Source organism: Puntigrus tetrazona, unplaced genomic scaffold, assembly GCF_018831695.1.
Source record: "Puntigrus tetrazona isolate hp1 unplaced genomic scaffold, ASM1883169v1 S000000684, whole genome shotgun sequence".
NCBI lineage: Eukaryota > Metazoa > Chordata > Actinopteri > Cypriniformes > Cyprinidae > Puntigrus > Puntigrus tetrazona.
The window spans coordinates 18225-38181 of NW_025048298.1; the positions used below are offsets into that span (position 1 = coordinate 18225).

A 19957-nucleotide genomic window follows, 5' to 3' on the forward strand; every position below is an offset into this window, starting at 1 on the left:
GAAAGTGGCGCGCACATGCGAGCTATTTAAAGAAGGCACCGGCAGCAGGCCAAAGACGCACACAAGCTTTTCCACTCCACTCTTTTCCTGTCTTCTGCAACTCTTCTACATTGTCTGCCCGAGAAAAAGGCGCCCCACTGGCAAACCTGGTCGGAGCGCAGCATTTCCGCCGTCTCTCACCACACCAAAACAACACGTCCATTTCGCCTTCTTTTTCATGTCTTCGTCCTACATCAGTTCCTTCCTTCTGTTAGGAAAATCTTTGTTGTTTCCCTCTCAGGTTCAGGTCTGTCAATGATGAGACTTACTTTTAAACCTAAAAATCTTAATTAGTTTAATAAAGTCAGAATAATTGAGACTGAGCTCAGGATACAGAACAACAGCATCAAGGCATGCAGGGCAGTCCTGTATACTCACACTACATTTCACACAATATTTATATTCTTGTGCTTGGGTCTTCCTCCCACTCAGGGTGTCCTTCACAGAACCAGGTGCAGTTGTTTTCTCCCCCTCTCAATCAGTAGATGGGGCTCAGCAGCCTCCACGTCCTGTTTCTATAGATAAGACATTTTTGCACAGCACATACACACATAATATCAAATAGAAAAACTCAGAGCCTTTATGAGGCCTGGGCACAGTGCTTCTATTGAGTAAAACTTGTAAAACATAAATCCCACAACATGAATAAAGAAACTCAGTTCGGACTAATCACGTGGTCACGTGATGGCGTGTTAAACGAACTAAAACTTCTAAAAGTTCTTTGACACAAACAAAATTAAATAAAATCTTTGAAACGTGTTCATAAATCGTAAAAACTACTCCACGCTCAACGTGATCACATAACGTTTCCCACGTCCTGATTTTTCCATCTTGTAAAGTAAAGATTTGTAAAGATTTTTCGTCTTTGTAAAGTCACCCTGTTCAGTGAGCACACAGACTGCCTTGCATACTTCTCTGATATATTGCCGTAGGCAGCCACTCCACTTTATCACGGCAGCGCAATCTAAGAGAAGGCAGAAATAGAGCGCTGATTTTGGATGGAGATGATAAGCCACTGAAACCTCTACTACAATGTCTAAGTCGTTAGTTAGCATCACCCTCTGCATCCTCATCCCCACGGTTCATCCTCCTCTTGCATGAGCAGGCCATCAAACAGCAGCTTCCATCAAACCACTCTGGACAGACATGGGTCCTGCTTGTTAACCACCGTCACTCTCAGCCTTTGCTCAAGGATTTTCACTGGCAATGATGCACAGTGAGCGCATGTTTGTAGACCTGTCAGCGATATCTGAGTGTGTTTTGAGCTCATACACATGATGCACGCTCAAAATGAGGATGGACGTGGGCGGGATGAAGATGTCACAATCTACTTCCTCATATTTGGTGATGGATTCCAGTGACGTCTTGTCTGTTGAAATGTTTAGCAAAATCAGCAAAGACAGAATGTGCTGAGAGAACTTGCTGCAGTCTCCAATGGGACAAAAGTGCAAATGAGGTTGGTAGAGGTCAACTGACTGATAACTTCGCACTTGATCACGCCCAAAGCGACCCTGTCACATCTCTGGACTTTTGTTGTTGTTTTTTTGTCTCGAGCCACGTGCTGTCTGTGCCCTGCCTTCCCTTGGTGTTTAATTGTTTAATTGTCTTCAGCCTTGTCTCGTTAATTTCCTTGTGTATTTAAGTTTATTTGTATTTTTGAGTCTCGGCGTTCCTTCTCTCCGAGAAACCACGGAAAAGCGTGACAGGCCTGTTAATTAAACACCAAGGGAAGGCAGGGCACAGACAGCACGTGACTCGAGACAAAAAAACAACAACAAAAGTCCAGAGATGTGACAGACCCATTAAAAATAAAGAATCTAAAAAAATACCAACTGATCAGCACAAGAATACTGATCCATGATGTTGATACAATTTTGCAGTCACAAACTGGCAACATGGCAACATATCCAGGAATTTAACTTGTCACAAGATAACTAGTTACGTCGCACTATATATATACACATAATAAATATATATACACATAATATATACATAATAAATATACAAAGTAAACATATGTAATCAAACACTTTGTATTCAATTAATTATAATTAATCATTTGACAATCATTATCTTATCAATATTACAAACAATATATCATTAGACATAGTCAGATAATAACATTGTGTGTCATTTTCATTAAAAACTTCCTTCATCACCACATATAACGCTCGTTTTTTTTTTTGGGGGTGGTTGGAGTGCTGGGCGGCGCCAGGTAAAAGAGCTACTGAATCACTTCCTCAGATGGGTTGATTGTGGCAAATGGAGCTCAGCTTTGTGCTGGGCTCTTTCTGTCCCATCAGGTCTATGGCTGGCGCTGACGTCACTGACACCATCTCTCTGTTTAATGTGTGTGATGAGAAAGGAGACTTTTTCTGAGTCCACATTGGTAAAGAGGGTTCAATACCAGAGGCAGCAGTCAGTAGACAGGGCTAACAAGGTGGGACTGGAGTTAGATAAGTTAGATAAATTAGCCATTGAGATAAATTTGGGTTTTCTGTATGATGGCTTGGAAAGGCGGCTGTGCCATTACTTGAACTTCTTTTATAGGGCATAGGACATAGGACATATATATATATTGTGACGGGAGGAGCCAACGACAGACACAGTGGGCGTGGCGTCAGGCCTCGGAGAGGCTTTTTTTTATTAACAGAAATAAAATAAATACAAAATAAAGTGTCCAGGGGAAAAGTGTCCAAATAAAAGGGGGATCTGGTGTCCTCGTCGTGCTCCGGGGAAAGTGCAGGTTGAGGCCGTGTTTCAGGGGAAGGGTCAGGTAAGGGGCGGAGTCGGCGGTGCTGCACGCTCCCCTTTTTCTGGTCCGGGGCGCGGCGGCGGCTTCTTCCGCATGGCGTCTCCGTCGCCGTTGCTCGGGCGGCAGAGTGGGATGAGCTCTGTGTTCATGGACGGCGGGTGAGGTCCATCGCGCACCCTTCCTGGACCCACGAGGACACCAGCGTGCATGCACGGGGAAGAGACCGGTCTCCCGAGGAGAGGCGCGTCACGGCCCTTTAACGGCGGCGGTAACGAGGCTAAATCCACGTCAGGTGTGCCTCGTCACACGCCGCCAGACCTGAACAATACCACGCCCCTCCTCTCGAACACACCCACTCCCGTCGGGAGCCTGGTGAAGGGCGGCGAATAAAGGGCGGGGTGATGGTGGCGATAAAGAGGAGGGCAGCCGACTTGTCACAATATATATGTACTGTTTATAAACTAGGGTTGCGCAATGTATTCAATTCAATTCAATTCAATTCAAGTTTATTTGTATAGCGCTTTTACAATGGCTATTGTTTCAAAGCAGCTTCACAAAAGCAAATCATTACACAACAAAAGCAAATCATTACACACAACAAAGCAAATCACTACACAGCAGGATGAATTACAATAAAATTCAAGATAGAATTAGTCAGACGGAAGGTTAAGTTTTCCTCGACGTCATCGCAGGAAGGTCATCTCCTCACTGGGTCCACTGGAGGCTCGGTACCTAGATGCCTCGGGATGAAAGGATAATTAGCGTAGCGACCATTCATACTATTGGGAATCACAATGTACTGTAGCATAGGTTTATGTGAATCTTTATGAGTATGCTTTGCTAAAAAGATATGTCTTTAGTCTAGACTTAAACTGAGAGAGTGTGTCTGATCCCCAAACATTAGCAGGAAGGTTATTCCAGAGTTTGGGTGCCAAATGTGAAAATGCTCGACCACCTTTAGTGGACTTTGCTATACGAGGAACTACCAGGAGCCCTGAGTTTTGAGATCTTAAAGAGCGTGAAGGGTTGTAGCGAGACAGAAGGCTGGTCAGATAAATGGGGGCTAAACCATTTAGAGCCTTGTAGGTCAGTAACAGTACTTTATAATCAATTCGGAAATTAACAGGCAGCCAGTGCAGGGAGGATAAAACTGGGGTTATATGATCATATTTCCTTGTCCTGGTAAGAACTTGACCGGCTGCGTTCTGCACTAACTGAAGCTTGTTTATTGAAGATGCTGGACAACCAGCAAGCAGCGCATTACAGTAATCCAGTCTAGATGTCATGAACGCATGAACTAGCTTTTCTGCATCTGAGAGAGAGAGCATGTTTAGCAATATTTCTAAGATGAAAGTAGGCAGATTTTTGTAACATGAGTGATATGGTGTTCGAAGGACAGGTTGCTGTCAATATCACACCCAAGTCTTTAACTGTCGAATAACGTTTATATCACATCCATCTAATTGTAGTTTGAGCTCAGAAATTTGCTGTAAACATGAATTTGGGCGATAAGAAGCACCTCTGTTTTATTAGAGTTTAATAGAAGAAAATTTCTAGTCATCCAGTCTTTTATGTCTTTAACACACTCTGTTAATTTAGACATTTTGATAACTCATCAGGCTTAGATGAAATGTATAGCTGTGTGTCATCTGCATAACTGTGGAAATTAACCCCGTGCTTTCTAATAATGTTCCCCAGGGGCAGCATGTATATCGAGAACAGTAAGGGGCCTAAAACTGATCCTTGAGGCACTCCACACTTTACAGGGATTATACTAGAGCGGTCTCCGTTTATATCTACAAATTGATAGCGGTCTGATAGGTATGAGTTAAACCACTTTAAAGCCTGTCCCTGTACACCAGCGGTGTTTAAACGCTCCAGGAGATTATTATGATCTATAGTGTCAAATGCAGCTGTGAGATCCAATAAAACTAGTAGCGAGACGCAGCCTCAGTCAGAGGCTAAGAGCAGGTCATTAGTGATTTTAACTAATGCGGTTTCTGTGCTATAGTGCGGTCTAAAACCTGACTGAAACTCCTCATAGACGTCATTCATCTTTAATAAGGAGCATAACTGCGCTGACACAACTTTTCTAATATTTTTGATATAAATGGGAGATTTGATATCGGTCTGTAGTTAGATAGTTCATTAGGATCAAATTGTGTTTTTTTGATCAGAGGCTTAATAATTGCTAATTTGAATGGATTAGGAATGTGACCTAATGATAGGGAGGAGTTAATAATATTTAGAAGAGATTCACCAGCAGCTGGTAATATATCTTTCAGAAATTTAGTTGGAATAGGATCTAATACACATGTGGCAGATTTAGACTTATTGATTAGTTTATTTAACTCTTCCTGTCCTATGGTTGCAAAACACTGTAACTGAATTTGCTGGGTACTGAGTAAGGCTGGACTATAGGACAAAGTTAAGGGTTGATTTTCCGTTATTTTAAGTCTGATATTATCTATTTTATTAGTGAAGAATTGTATGAAGTCATTGCTACTTAACTGAGAGGGTGTGCAGCGTTCTATTGCTGACCGATCATTTGTTAAGCCACTGTGCTAAATAAAAATCTAGGATTGTTTTGGTTGCTTTCAATGAGTTTACGGAGGTGCTCGGCTCTGGCTGCTTTTAGTGACTGTCTATAAATGCACATATTGTCCTTGTAGGCAATTCTAAAAACCTCTAGTTTAGTCTTTCTCCACTTACGTTCTAGTGAACGAGTAGCTGTTTTTAGAGCGTGTGTATGACTATTGTACCAGGAAAATATTACATATTGTTTTAAGCATATAAACTGACAATTATGCATTATCATTCTCATTTGCACTTTTAGATAACCTTTGACATCATACATATATATATTGTCACGGGGCGGATGAAGCACAGCACAAACAGAGGCGTTTGAACCCCGGAGGGCACGTTTATTCAACGATATAAGTGATGCGTGAATAGTGAGCGGTGCACAACCGCTGTCAGTGGCGTTATCTTCTGGGTGCTCGGTGCTCAGGGTGCAGTCGGTGAGTACGGCAGCGGCGAATCTTAGGGAATTAGCTCCGTGTCGTGGTTCAAGGACTGGCTTCTAGAATACACAAAAAAAAAAAAGTCAGAGACAGTATGTGGGAGTGTGGTCGCTCACTGGAGCGCGGGCCTGGACGTGGCTTATCTGGCCACCGGCAAGCGAGCTCCAGGTGCGGCGGAGTCCGGTGATCAGTGGCTTTTCAGGTGCTCGTGGTTTAATCCCAGGGCAACGCTGATGGTAGCTCGGGACGCTTCCCGTCACAATATATATATATATATATATATATATATATATATATATATATATATATATATATATATATATATATATTGCAAATCTCATATAATATAGTGATGCCTGAAATTCACTTTTAGCATTGATTTTAGGGTCTTTTGCGTAAAAGTGAATTCTAGCCTAACAGAAAGATTTCAATTAGTAAATAATTGTTAAATATTAGGACAGATTTTGATTTGACAATCATTGTACTCTTGGAACTAGTCAGTAAAACTGACATTTTCATTGTAATATTAAAACCGTCAAAGCATCATACGTCTGAGCTGATCATAACGGATGGTTTCTACTTAGTCTTAAAATGTTTTTTTGGAAAATGTAGGACATTCTGCAAAATATAATTTTTGTGTTCCAAAGAAGAAAAAGTGAAATGACATCAGGGCAAATAAATGATGACAGAATTTTTATTTTCTTCCTCGAATTGTTTCCAATGCTCTGAGACAGAAAACAAGATTGTATTGTGGTGTGAGTGATATCTGAACAGCATTTCACGCTTCTGCTGGCCCAGACTTATCTGCGTCAGCTGTGTGCTGTTGTGGGCCAAAGGGTAATGACCCAGTTGAGCTGCTCTCAACCTTGATTGGTCCTTCCCGGAGTGAGACAGCCAGCCGAGAGAGAAAGTGAGGCATCTGTAAAAACCCTTCAATTGAGTTCCAAAAGATAGTTTGGGAGGAGCATGCTGATATAATTCCACCAATCACGACAAGGACATGTAAAATGCCTCCACACTCAATTTGACAATTCTTCTGACGTTCCTCCTCCGTCTCACCTCCTCCTTTAATTGTAATTCAGCCCAGGGGAGAAACTTTGAGTTGGATTTGAGTTTCATGCTCCATTGAGGACACAAATCCAAATGTTTGTTCCGTTTCATTGCTTATTCTGATTGAAATGTGAACATTTTATCGTTCTGTCTAAACATGTTCATTTGAACACTTTTAGAAACTTTTCACTTCCTCTCTGTCTTTGATTAAAGCTTAAATCTGGGGACACAGTAAGTAACATTAAATGAATAGTCGTTCACCAAAAATGAACATTGAATGAAACAAAAATGAACAAAATGAAACGAGCCCAAGCCACCAAACTGCTGCCGAAAATGTCCGTGGATGATGATCCAGAGGCGTACTTGAAAATGTTCGAGACTACAGCGAACGCAGAGGGTTGGCACCCCGAGGAGTGGGCGCGGATACTAGCCCCCTCTTAACCGGCGGCGCAGCGCGCGCATATTTCTCGCTTTCGTGCGGCGCAGAAAGCTACCAAGAAGTGCGCCGAGAAATCCTCTCGCCGGTAGCCACGGCCCAACAGTTTCACTGCTGGGAGTATAACCCACGCCTTCCTGCCCGTGCGCAAGCAGCCGAGCTCACGCACCTCGCCCAACACTGGCTTCTAGACGGGTCTCCAACCACAGGTCAGGTGGTGGAGCGCGTGGTAGTGGATTGATTTTTGAGAGGCCTTACCCGCGCTCACAGACAGGGGTCAAAATCACGGAACCCAGCCACAACCAACGAGCTCGTCGAGGCAGTGGAACTGGCGGACGCGGCCTAATATCGGGAGCCTGGGGAGAGGCGCTGCCTTTTCCCGGAGGGTGGTCCAGGGAGCGATGCGCGCCAGAGGGCAGGTTGAGACCAGTCAGCAGGCGGCGGTTCCCTCTCCCACGTGATGAACCCATGCCAGCGGAAGATCCGGCACCCCTGCACCTGCATGGCTGGCCGGCTGCATCGTGCACCACGAGCTGCCCAAGGGGGCTCCGGAGGCCAAGGTCCAGGTGAGCAGGGGAAATCCTTCCGGGCTCTGCTGGACTCGGGCAGCACAGTCACCCTGGTGCGCGCAAACATCCTGGCCCCTGCACGGAGAAGAAGAAGAATCTCCTTCCCATCACCTGTGTGCAGGGGACACTCTGCAAGTTCTGGCTCGGCAGCGTTGATATCTCGGCCAAGCCAGGGACCTGGACAGTGGAAGTCGGGGTGGTGAAGGACCTACCAGTACCAATCCTGTTGGGAAAGGACTGGCCGGGATTTGATCACCTGCTCGCCGCCGCCACTCAGCCTGCCGACCCCAGTGGGAACCGCCAACAACCACGGCCAGCCCGCGTGCCACGGACACGCCCGGCATTACTGGCCTCAGACAGTGGGAGAGAAGGAGAGACCCCCTCCCAGAGTTCTAACCTGTTTTTGATGTGTTCCAACAGGTATCTGGGGGCTCATTCGCCAAGGCCCAAAAAGGAAGGCGACCGCCTTAAACACTGTTGGCCGCAAGTGCGCGTTGTAGAGGGACAGGACGTGCAGCCAAGGCCCCATCCTCTCCCACATTTTGTGGTGAAAAATGGCCTGTTGTACTGTGTCGCCCAGCGGAGGGGGGAGGAGAAGCTGCTGTTGGTTGTCCCAAAAACAAAGACTGAGGCAATATTAGAGCTGGGCCACTCCCATCCGATGGCGGACACCTTGGGGCCGCCAACACGGCGCAAGAATTCGGGACTGGTTTCACTGGCCAGGTCTCGATGCTGAGGTGAAGCGGTTCTGCCAGGCCTGCCCGGCGTGCCAGCTAACGGCGCCTCGCACTCTTCCCCCAGTCCTCTCATTCCGCTACCCATCATCGATGTGCCCTTGAGCGCATCGGGATGGACCTAGTGGGCCGTTGCGAAGTCCGCCGGGGACACGAACACGTGCTGGTTATCGTCGACTACGCCACCCGTTTCCCCGAGAAGGTACCCCTCCGGAAGGCCACTGCGAAGGCAATCGCCAAGGAGCTGTTCCTCCTCTTCAGCCGGGTCGGCATACCAGCCGAGATCCTGACCGATCAAGGTACCCCCTTCATGTCCCGGCTAATGGCTGACCTCTGCCGGCTGCTGCAAGTAAAACAGTTGAGGACCACGGTCTACCACCCACAGATAGACGGCCTGGTTGAGAGGTTCAACCAGACACTCAAACAGATGCTCCGACATGTGGTGGCCGAAGACAGACGGGACTGGGACTTGATGCTGCCGTATATACTCTTCGGCATCCGGGAGGTTCCCCAAGCCTCAACGGGGTTCACGCCCTTCAAACTCCTCTTTGGCCGACAGCCTCGGGGCCTCCTGGACGTCGCCAAGGAGGCCTGGGAGCAGCAGCCGGCAGCCCATCCTACCGTTGTGGAGCACGTCAAGAAGATGAGGGACCGGATAGACCGCGTCATGCCATTAGTCCGGGACCACCTGTGTAAAGCTCAACAGGCCCAACAACCCCCATCTTTCGGCTGCCCAGAAGGGGGAGCTCCAGCACCTGGTCGGTCAGTTCTCGGACGTGTTCTCCCCTAGCCCTGGGCGGACCTACGTCATCGAGCACGAGATCGGGCGCCCCTGGGTTATCGTCCGGCAGCGGCCCTACCGTGTCGGAGGCTCGTCGGCAGGCTATCGAGGAGGAAATACAACAAATGCTCAAATTGGGGTAATCGACCCATCCCGTAGCCCGTGGTCAGTCCTATAGTGATGGTGCCAAAACCGGCGGCTCCTCCGCTTCTGCAGCGATTTCCGCCGGTTGAGCGAGGTCTCCGAGTTTGGCGAGTACCCCATGCCCGTGTGGGCGAGTTGTTGGACCGACTGGGAAGGGCCCGGTACATCTCTACACTTGACCTGACGAAGGCTACTGGCAGGTACCCTCTCTCTAAGTCCTCAAGACCTAAAACTGCATTTTCTACCCCTAGCGGACACTGGCAATACCGGACCCTTCCCGCCCGGACTTCACGCAGGGCCCCGCAACCTTCCAGCGTATGATGGGCGTTGTCCTCCTCCCCATCAGAGCTACGCGCGGCCTGTCTGGGCAGCGTTGTCATCCACTCGGAGACCTGGGAGGACCACCTAGGGCGCTTGCGGAGGGTGCTGTCCGAACTCCGGAGGGCTGGGCTCACAGCCAACCCAGGAAATGTCACCTGGCACTGTCTGAAGCAAGGTACCTGGGTTACCAAGTCGGGAGGGCCTTATCCGGCCCCAGGAAGACAAGGTGGAAGCGGTCAAGAATGCCCGAGGCCCCTCACCAAAACCCAGAGTACGAGCCTTTCTGGGGTTGGCGGGCTACTATCGTTGTTTTATCCCCAACTTCTCCTCTTTGTAGCCTCCCTGCCGGACCTAACCAGGAAGGGGCAGCCGGAGAAGATAAAGTGGACACCGAGACCGAGGAGGCGTTCGGAAGATCGAGAAGGCGCTAACATCGGAACCGGTCCTTCGAGTGCGGTTTCAGCTGCCCCTTTCTGTTACAGGCGGATGCCTCCGATCACGGGGTTGGGGGGCAGTTCTCTCCCAAATCCGGGAGGCGAGGAGCATCCGGTCTTATACACCAGTCGGAAGCTGTCCCCAGCCGAGAGAAACTCTGTGGCGGTAGAAAAAGGAGGCCCTGGCCCTTGTCGGAAGTTCACCCTCCTCACCGACCACGCCCCACTGCAATGGATGGCCGGGCCAAGGAAACCAACGCGAGGTGACCTGGTGGTTCCTAAGCGCTCCAGGACTTCAACTTTGTTGTGCGTCACCGAGCTGGAGCGGCGACGCCAATGCGGGCCAGGCCCTCTCGGATCTGGGCAGCTTCGCGCAGGTCTGTCAGGGTCACTCCCGCCCACCCGGCTTCTCCCCTAACGGCACGTTTCATTTCAGGACCAGGGCGACACTTAGGGAGTGTGGACGAGCGTCGAGCAGCCATCAGCGTCGCCCTGGTAAACAACGAGGAGCACGTGCATGCACTCATTACAGGCTGACCGGTCTCAGCTGTCGCTCATCAGCGGGCCAGGATAAAGGCTACGCAGCATGCTGTCAGTGAGCTTTTGCCTCCATGAACTCTAACGCTAACTTTAATGACTCTTCTCTTGTCCCCCGCAGAAAGCAGCGTGTAGACTGGTCAGCCGGCACCCCACGGCACGCACTTCACTCTGCACCACGAAGAAAGAGATCGAGCACGAACGCAGCGTATCCACGGACCGGCACTTTCACCCGTACTTCTTTTGTCATTTTTGCTTTCTGGAATAAAATCCACCCTCCGGGATTTTCACTTGAGCCCTCCTTGCTGTGTGTTTCTTCACCCGTCACAGTATGTTGAATAACCCAATTGTTTAATGCAATGCAAAGTCGCAATGAATTTAATTTCAATGCACCACAAAATCTGTGTATTTCTGATACTGTTTTTTTTTTTCTCTGCTTGAATCTCTCCATCTACATGCCACCGTTTATGTCTTTACCGTGGTAAATGTTGATGACAACATTAAATTAACAAGGTATGTTGAATAACACAAATGTTAAATGCAATGCAAAGTCTCAATGCATTTAATTTCAATGCACCACAAAATCTGTGTACTTCTGATACTGGTCTTCTGTGACTCTTTATATATTTCATCTACATAAAAGTGTTTGAGTTTTTACCATGGTAAAAGTGGATGACAACATTAAATTAAGAAGGTACGTTGAATAACCCAATTGTTCAATGCAATGCAAAGTCTCAATGCATTTAATTTCAATGCACGACAAAATCTGTGTATTTCTGATACTGGTCTTTTTTTCTCTGCTTCAATCTCTCCAACTACATGCCACCGTTTATGTCTTTACCGTGGTAAATGTGGATGACAACATTAAATTAAGAAGGTATGTTGAATAACCCAATTGTTCAATGCAATGCAAAGTCTCAATGCATTTAATTTCAATGCACCACAAAATCTGTGAATTTGTCATACTGGTCTTCTGTGACTCTTTATATATTTCATCTACATGCCACTGTTTGAGTTTTACCATGGTAAAAGTGGATGACAACATTAAATTAAGAAGGTATGTTGAATAACCCAATTGTTCAAAGCAATGCAAAGTCTCAATGCATTTAATTTCAATGCACTACAAAATCTGTGTATTTCTGATACTGGTCTTCTGTGTCTTTGTTTATTTAAACGGGAGTTTTTATCGCCTTTAGCTGAAATGGAGTGATCAACGTGGTCGCTGTGCGATACTGATACCCTGTTCTCCGAACTACTAAGCGAATGAAATCAAATAAAGTCCACCACATCCACTCTCCTGTAAATGGACAGTGAAAAGGTTTGTCGGTCTGACATAGAGTGTCAGTAATGTACGATCACGTTAAACAGTCCATTTCCAGCTAAAGGCGATCAAAACACCCATCGACATGAACAAAGAAACGTCGTTCGGAGCGATCACCTGGCAAACAAACTAAAACTTCTAAAAGTTCTTTCACACGAACAAAATTAAATAAAACCTTTGACACCTGTTTAGCAATCGTAAAAACTAAATAAATCAATAAAAAACACCCACTGACATGAATAAAGAAACACCGTTCGGAGTGATCACGTGTCAAACAAACTAAAAGTTAAAAAAAAACTAAAAACTACAACAAGTCAAATGAAATAAAAAGCGGAATCAATTATTAAACAATGCAAACATAGACCAATTGAGTTCAACGAATCGTTGATCCTGAAGACATGGATCAGCATGTTCAGGTCGTTTGATTAGGGTCAGAGCTGAAATTTACAGGAGAGTGGATGTGGTGGATCTTATTTGAGGATTCCTGGCGCAGGAAAAGGCAAATCACGGATTTTGTAGTCAGGCACCCGAGAGAAAGCGAATGGGGGCCTAATGTCGAAGGACTTAAAGCGGCCGTGCCTAGGATTTCTTTAAAGCGAATAAATAATTAGCTCTTGGTTGATTCTTGAATTTCTTAAATCATTTGTTTATTTATTTATTTTTCCCGGTGCAGTTTGCATTCAAGCGGTTGGACTGACAAACAAGACTGGCAACCTCTCAAGTCGAAGAGAAGGGCCCGAATTGCAAAGGCGTGCAGCTCTAAAGAGGTCGCTGTAGAGAGAGAGAGAAGGTCTGTCTATCGCTCCCTGGAGGAGAAAGCAAGAATGACGACGTTGAGCTGTCCTCCGTCACAGCGGCGAAGCAGAAAGCGGCACAGAGAAGGGCAAAGCAAAGCAGCAGCAAATGTAAAAGGGTAAAGGAGCGAGCCGAAACAGTCGGCCCCTGGAGAAGAGCGCTCGCTGACTGGTGAAGGAAAAGCAAAAGCTTACAGCACCTGGTATTCCCAGGCGGTCTCCCATCCAAGTACTAACCAGGCCCGCCCCTGCTTAGCTTCCGAGATCGGGCGTGCTCAGGGTGGTATGGCCGTAAGAAAGCAGCCGCGAAAGCAGCCCGCGAAAGCAGCCCGCGAATCGCGAGCTATTTAAAGAAGGCAACGGCAGCAGGCCAAAGGCGCACACCAGCTTTTCCCTCCACTCTTTTCATGTCTTCTGCAACTCTTCGACATTGTCTGCCCGAGAAAAAGCGCCCCACCGGCAAACTTGGCGGGTAGCGGCGTTTCCGCCGTCCCTCACCACGCGCCAAAACAACCGTCCATTTCCCCTTCTTTTTCACGCCTTCGTCCCTACATCAATTCCTTCCTTCCTTAATAAATCAACTCACATTAATTCAGTTGGAAGACAAACACGCTGGACGCTGCGAGCCACACTGAGTGCAAGTAAGCGCAAGTCTATTTCTCAACGATATCAAATTAATCAGGCACCTTTATTTACATTTCAACCATATCCTGTCAAAGCACTCAACGCTATACAATTCGGAGCAAAATTCAAATTCAAATTCAAATTTTATTTGTCACATACACATACATACATGATACGACATGCAGTGAAATGTTCTTTACAACCGTCCAGCATCAAAATAGAAACAAAATTTAAATGTATATATAAATATAAAATATAAGAAATATATATAAAAAAGAAGTGTGCAAAGTAGAATATAAAAAAATAAAATAAAATAGAATATAAATATAAAGTATAAGATATAAAGTGTAAAGTGTAAGTGTAAAGTGGCTGTGCAATGTCCAGTGCAAAGTGGCTAGTGCAATTGTCCAAATGTAAGTGGTGAGTATCTGGGAAAGAGGGGTGAACATGGGAATTCCGGTATTTAGGTGCTGGGTGTTCTCTGGTTCAGACTCCGAATGGCCTGCGGGGAAGAAGCTCCTCTTCATTCTCTCTGTGTTTGCCTTCAGGGAGCAGCGCTTTCCTGAGCGCAGCAGAAAGAGTCCATTGTTGGGATGGCTGAGGTCTTCCACGATCTTCCTGGCCTGGTACAGCACCGCTTGTTGTAGATGTGCTGCAGCACAGGGAGCTCAGTGCGGATGAGTGCGCTCAGCTGACCGCACCACCTTTTGGAGAGCTCGCCTGTCCTGCATGGTGCTGTTTCCAAACCAGGAGGTGATGTTTCCCGTCAGGACACTCTCGATGGTGCAGGTGTAAAGTTCCTGAGCACCTGAGATGGGAGTCTGAAGTCCCTTAAGCGCCTCAGATGGTATAGGCGCTGCCGGGCCTTCTTCACCAGGGTGTTGATGTGACAGGACCAAGACAGGTCCTGCGTGATGTGAATACCCAGGTACCGGAAACTGTCCTCTCTCCACTGGGGTCCGTCGATCTTGATGGGATGGTAAGAGCGCACCTGCTTCGTGCTGAAGTCCACTATTAACTCCTTTGTTTTGCTGGCGTTCAGGAGAAGATTGTTCTCCTGACACCATCTCTCCAGGTTGTTGATCTCCTGAAGGTAGGCCATCTCATCGTTGTTGGAGATCAGGCCCACCACGACAGTGTCGTCAGCAAATTTAATGATGGTGGTGGAGTTTGTAGTGGCCACACAGTCATGTGTGTACAGCGAGTACAGCAGGGGGCTCAGAACACAACCCTGAGGGGCTCCAGTGCTGAGAGTGAGGAGGATGAGGTGTGTTTTCCCATCCGTCACGGCTTGTGGTCTGTCGGTCAGGAAGTTGGTGATCCAGTGGCGCGGGGATGGGCTGAGTCCCAGGACCTCCAACCGAGGTGTGAGCGTGGAGGAACTATGGTGTTGAGCAGCTGAACTATAGTCCACGAACAGCATTTTCACATAGTTCCCTTTCCTAAAATCCAGGTGGCTTGTGGTTGTGTGGAGGAGGTGTGTGATGGCATCCTCCGTAGACCGGTTTTGGTGGTAAGCAAACTGTAGTGGGTCGAGTGTGTCCGGTAGTGATGCGGTGATGAAGTCTCTGGCCGAGTCTCTCAGAAGCACTTCATCACTACAGACGTCAGAGCTACAGGGCGGTAATCATTAAGGCAAGATGGTTGAGGTTTCTTGGCACAGGAACAATGATGGACTCTTTGAAACACGGGGACTACAGACTGTTTCAGGGAGAGATTAAATATCTCAGTGAACACCGGTGCTAGCTGGTCAGCACAGGCTCTCAGAACCCGACCTGTGATGCCGTCAGGTCCTGCTGCCTTCCTGGTGTTCACTCTCCTGAATGCCCTCCTTACGTCGTGCTCCGAAATGGTGAACGCGATTTCCTCTCCGGCTCTCTCGGCGTGCGTGCTGTTCATCATGCCGCTAGCGGCGCTAGCGTGATTAGCTGCAGCCTCGAAACGAGCATAAAAGGTGTTTAGCTCGTCTGCCAGAGAAGCATCCGCGCTCTCCGCTCTGGAGGTTGGCATTTTATAGTCCGTGATGTTTCTCAGTCCCTGCCAAAGGCTCCTAGAGTCACTGTGTTGAAACTGTGACTCAAGTTTCCTCCCGTAGCGCCTCTTTGCCTCCTTTACGCTCTGCGCACTTGCGCCGTATGACGCAGCCTTGTATTCAGACATATCCCGTTGACAATCCCGTATTATAGGCTGCGGAGCGGGATCTCAGAGAGTCGCGGATAGTTTTGTCTACCCACGGCTTCTGGTTGGGAAACGTCCTGATGACGGTTTTCTCTACCGTGTCATCCGCTAGTTTCGATGAATCCCACCACCGCTTCCGTGAACACGTTGGCGTCCTCGGAGCTACACCTGAACATGGCCCAGTCTGCGTCATCCAAAGCGTCCTGCAGAGCGGCCACGAATGGTCAGTCAGCGTGACACCTCCCTCTGTACCGGGGCTTCCTGTTTCAGCCTCTGTTTGTAAACAGGTACAAGGAAAATGGCGGCATGGTCCGATTTACCAAACGGTGGGCATGATTTTGCCTTGTATTTGTCTCTGAAGGGTGTGTAACAGTGATCCAGTGTCCTTTCGCCCCTGGTGGGGCAGGTGATGTGCTGGTGAAAGTTCGGCAGTGCGGCTGAGGTTTGCACTGTTAAAATCCCCAGCACAATGAGTGCGGCGTCCCGGTGTTGTGACTGGTGTGTTGTGAGGTGGTCGTGTAAATCCCATATTGCAGCGTCCGTGTCCGCTTGAGGTGGAATATAAGCGGCGCTGACTATGACCGAGCTGAATTCCGTGGAAGATAGAAAGAGGCGACATTTGATGGTCAGAAGTTCCAGGTTTGGTGTGCAGGAGCGTGAGAGAAGAACAAGCGCTCGCGCTGTCGCACCAGCGGTTGTTCACCATCAGACACCTCCACCTCCCGTGTCTTCCCGACTCCATTGTTCTGTCCATGCAGTAAGCGGAGAAAAACTCGGCGGTTGTATGGCGTGGTCCGGTACCGCTGGGTTCAGCCATGTCTCGGTGAAGCAGAGGAGGTTGCAGTCCCGAATGTCTCTCTGGAACTTGATCCTTGCCTGAGGTCATCGAGCTTGTTTTCCAGAGACTGGACGTTGGCTAACAGGACACTAGGTAGGGGGCGCGGTGTGAGCGTGCCCTCAACCTGTTCCTGACGCCCGGCTCGTTTCCTCGTGGGCGCCGGTGCGGGTCAGTAATGTACAACCACCACGATGAACACTCCATTTCCAGCTAAGGGCGATCAAAACACAGAGTGTCAGTAATGTACAACCACCACGATGAACACTCCATTTCCAGCTAAAGGCGATCAAAACACCCATCGACATGAACAAAGAAAGCGTCGTTCGGGCGATCACCTGGCAAACAAACTAAAACTTCTAAAAGTTCTTTCACACGAACAAAATTAAATAAAACCTTTGACACCTGTTTAGCAATCGTAAAAACTAAATAAATCAATAAAAACACCCACTGACATGAATAAAGAAACACGTTCGGAGTGATCACGTGTCAAACAAACTAAAAGTTAAAAAAAACTAAAAACTACAACAAGTAAAATGAAATAAAAACGGAATCAATTATTAAACAATGCAAACATAGACCAATTGAGTTCAACGAATCGTTGATCCTGAAGACATGGATCAGCATGTTCAGGTCGTTTGATTAGGGTCAGAGCTGAAATTTACAGGAGAGTGGATGTGGTGGATCTTATTTGAGGATTCTAGCGCAGGAAAAAGGCAAATCACGGATTTTGTAGTCAGGCACCCGAGAGGAAACAAATGGGGGCCTAATGTCGAGAAGGACTTAAGCGGCCGTGCCTAGGATTTCTTTAAGCGAATAAATAATTAGCTCTTGGTTGATTCTTGAATTTCTTAAATCATTTGTTTATTTATTTATTTTTCCCGGTGCAGTTTGCATTCAAGCGGTTGGACTGACAAACAAGACTGGCAACCTCTCAAGTCGAAGAGAAGGGCCCGAGTTGCAAAGGAACGTGCAGCTCTAAAGAGGTCGCTGTAGAGAGAGAGAGAAGGTCTGTCTATCGCTCCCTGGAGGAGAAAGCAAGAATGACGACGTTGAGCTGTCCTCCGTCACAGCGACGAAGCAGAAAGGCGGCACAGAGAAGGGCAAAGCAAAGCAGCAGCAAATGTAAAAGGGTAAAGGAGTGAGCCAAAACAGTCGGCCCCTGGAGAAGAGCGCTCGCTGACTGGTGAAGGAAAAGCAAAAGCTTACAGCACCTGGTATTCCCAGGCGGTCTCCCATCCAAGTACTAACCAGGCCCGCCCCTGCTTAGCTTCCGAGATCGGACGAGATCGGGCGTGCTCAGGGTGGTATGGCCGTAAGCGAAAGCAGCCCGCGAGAGCAGCCCGCGAAAGCAGCCCGCGAATGCGAGCTATTTAAAGAAGGCAACGGCAGCAGGCCAAAGACGCACACCAGCTTTTCCACTCCACTCTTTTCATGTCTTCTGCAACTCTTTGACATTGTCTGCCCGAGAAAAAGGCGCCCACCGGCAAACTTGGCGGGCGCGGCGTTTCCGCCGTCCCTCACCACGCCAAAACAACACGTCCATTTCCCTTCTTTTTCACGCCTTCGTCCCTACATCAATTCCTTCCTTCCTTAATAAATCAACTCACATTAATTCAGTTGGAAGACAAACATCGCTGGCGCTTTGCGAGCCACACTGAGTGCAAGTAAGCGCAAGTCTATTTCTCAACGATATCAAATTAATCAGGCACCTTTATTTACATTTCAACCATATCCTGTCAAAGCACTCAACGCTATACAATTCGGAGCACAGAGTGTCAGTAATGTACAACCACCACGATGAACACTCCATTTCCAGCTAAAGGCGATCAAAACACCCATCGACATGAACAAAGAAGCGTCGTTCGGGCGATCACCTGGCAAACAAACTAAAACTTCTAAAAGTTCTTTCACACGAACAAAATTAAATAAAACCTTTGACACCTGTTTAGCAATCGTAAAAACTAAATAAATCAATAAAAACACCCACTGACATGAATAAAGAAACACCGTTCGGAGTGATCACGTGTCAAACAAACTAAAAGTAAAAAAAAAAAACTAAAAACTACAACAAGTAAAATGAAATAAAAACGGAATCAATTATTAAACAATGCAAACATAGACCAATTGAGTTCAACGAATCGTTGATCCTGAAGACATGGATCAGCATGTTCAGGTCGTTTGATTAGGGTCAGAGCTGAAATTTACAGGAGAGTGGATGTGGTGGATCTTATTTTGAGGATTCCTGAGCGCAGGAAAAGGCAAATACGGATTTTGTAGTCAGGCACCCTGAGAGGAAACAAATGGGGGCCTAATGTCGAAGGACTTAAAGCGGCCGTGCCTAGGATTTCTTTAAGCGAATAAATAATTAGCTCTTCGGTTGATTCTTGAATTTCTTAAATCATTTGTTTATTTATTTATTTTTTCCCGGTGCAGTTTGCATTCAAGCGGTTGGACTGACAAACAAGACTGGCAACCTCTCAAGTCGAAGAGAAGGGCCCGAGTTGCAAAGGCGTGCAGCTCTAAAGAGGTCGCTGTAGAGAGAGAGAGAAGGTCTGTCTATCGCTCCTGGAGGAGAAAGCCAGAATGACGACGTTGAGCTGTCCTCCGTCACAGACGGAAGCAGAAAGCGGCACAGAGAAGGGCAAAGCAAAGCAGCAGCAAATGTAAAAGGGTAAAGGGCGAGCCAAAACAGTCGGCCCCTGGAGAAGAGCGCTCGCTGACTGGTGAAGGAAAAGCAAAAGCTTACAGCACCTGGTATTCCCAGGCGGTCTACCATCCAAGTACTAACCAGGCCCGCCCCTGCTTAGCTTCCGAGATCGGGTGTGCTCAGGGTGGTATGGCCGTAGCGAAAGCAGCCAGCGAATCACGAGCTATTTAAAGAAGGCACGGCAGCAGGCCAAAGACGCACACCAGCTTTTCCACTCCACTCTTTTCATGTCTTCTGCAACTCTTCGACATTGTCTGCCCGAGAAAAAGGCGCCCCACCGGCAAACTTGGCCGGAGCGCGGCGTTTCCGCCGTCCCTCACCACGCCAAAACAACACGTCCATTTCCCCTTCTTTTTCATGCCTTCGTCCCTACATCAATGCCTTCCTTCCTTAATAAATCAACTCACATTAATTCAGTTGGAAGACAAACATCGCTGACGCTGCGAGCCACACTGAGTGCAAGTAAACGCAAGTCTATTTCTCAACGATATCAAATTAATCAGGCACCTTTATTTACATTTCAACCATATCCTGTCAAAGCACTCAACGCTATACAATTCGGAGCACAGAGTGTCAGTAATGTACAACCACCACGATGAACACTCCATTTCCAGCTAAAGGCGATCAAAACACCCATCGACATTGTGGCGAGGCAGAGGAAGCACAAGAGAA

At 47.5% G+C, this 19957-nt stretch overlaps 1 non-coding gene and 2 pseudogenes across 1 annotated transcript; all 3 read right to left on the minus strand.

Moving 5' to 3' along the window:
- Positions 1–13126: 13126 nt before the first annotated feature.
- Positions 13127–13235, minus strand: LOC122334938 (annotated as a pseudogene).
- A 4542-nt stretch (positions 13236–17777) lies between these two features.
- LOC122334936 lies at positions 17778–17896 on the minus strand. The gene has a single exon (XR_006248851.1). It is a non-coding gene; the product is annotated as a 5S ribosomal RNA (ribosomal RNA).
- A 1421-nt stretch (positions 17897–19317) lies between these two features.
- LOC122334939 lies at positions 19318–19425 on the minus strand (annotated as a pseudogene).
- Between the last annotated feature and the right edge of the window lie 532 nt (positions 19426–19957).